We start from the raw sequence: 1,221 nt of genomic DNA, 5'->3' as shown, positions 1-1,221 counted from the left end.
CCAGAGTCATATATAACCTGGATTAAATTAACCCAGAGTCATATATAACCAGGATTAAATTAACCCAGAGTCATATATAACCTGGATTAAATTAACCCAGAGTCATATATAACCTGGATTAAATTAACCCAGAGTCATATATAACCTGGATTAAATTAACCCAGAGCCATATATAACCAGGTGATTTTCACGGTGTCCATTTTAAAATCGTCCAACATGTCCCCTCTCTCTTTGTGCTTCAGAACAACAGGAATAACATCAACACTGAAACAACTGAAGGAATAAATATTCTTCTTCCAGCTTCCTCCGGCATTATTTACACTATTCACATCATCACGCTATTCACCTGCATCCAAAACATGGTTGTGCTGTTATGGAGAAAACAATCCTACAGACAGTCAACACAGAAACCAGGACCTGAACTGAGTATGTGATTTGTTATGTAACCCTAACCCTAACCCTGGCTTAAATTTAAACACCACAGAAGAAGACACAAACTGATGGACGGACTGTACATGAGTGTCTGCATGTCTTTTCAAATCTCTCTCTGATAAAATATAAAAATGATGAAAAAAGTATTTTAGGCCACCAGACTTTTTAACTGACTAACACAGTCCTCAGTTTGCTCCGTGGACATTTATTTTATTAATCAGTGACCTGGATGAATGATTAGTGAAAAAGTTTGATGTGATGTTGTTTTATCATCACTTTCAAAGCTTGTTTAATCATCACAACTTAAATCAGGCCTGCTCATTGGTTAATCATTTTCTCTGATTGGTTCTGGTTGTTGTTGTGTGACCTCAACTCTCTGTTTGAGCTAACTTTACAGCGCGGTGTTCCACAGGGCTAACTCTGTTAGCTGATGACACTCCAAAAACACAACAACAATCTGTGTGTGACTGTTCTCTAAGCTCCGCCCCCTGTCACTCACATGTCATATACATTACAGACATTATTTACAGTGAAGATGGTGCAGATTGTTAAAGTCTGTAGGCAAACACAGATCACTAAAGAGTGTGACGTTAGCTTAAACTCCAACATGCAAGTTGCTCTGCTGCCATTTAAAGACTTCAAAGGAACATAAAAAAAATATATATGGAAAAAATCATGAACAAAAACAAACAAGGAAATAAATAAACACCATTTTTTCTGAGTTTAACAATCAGGACTTTAACAAAGATGCTATGCTAACAGTGAGCAGGGCTTTTATGCTAATGCTAT

General features: G+C 36.9%; 1 protein-coding gene across 1 annotated transcript in view; it reads right to left on the bottom strand.

Moving 5' to 3' along the window:
• Positions 1 to 850: 850 nt before the first annotated feature.
• The window catches only part of LOC306819458 (receptor-type tyrosine-protein phosphatase mu-like), a gene marked incomplete at its 5' end in the record, with an annotated part of 7,293 nt that continues 6,922 nt past the window's right edge, over positions 851 to 1,221 (bottom strand). The window contains one exon of the mRNA XM_079373258.1: positions 851 to 1,221. This exon is cut by the window's right edge and continues 1,028 nt beyond it.

The sequence above is a fragment of the Symphodus melops genome (genome assembly GCF_947650265.1).
Source record: "Symphodus melops genome assembly, contig: scaffold_325, whole genome shotgun sequence".
Classification (NCBI taxonomy): domain Eukaryota; kingdom Metazoa; phylum Chordata; class Actinopteri; order Labriformes; family Labridae; genus Symphodus; species Symphodus melops.
The sequence above is the reverse complement of the archived record's forward strand: the minus strand, read 5'-3'. Positions and strand labels throughout refer to the sequence as shown.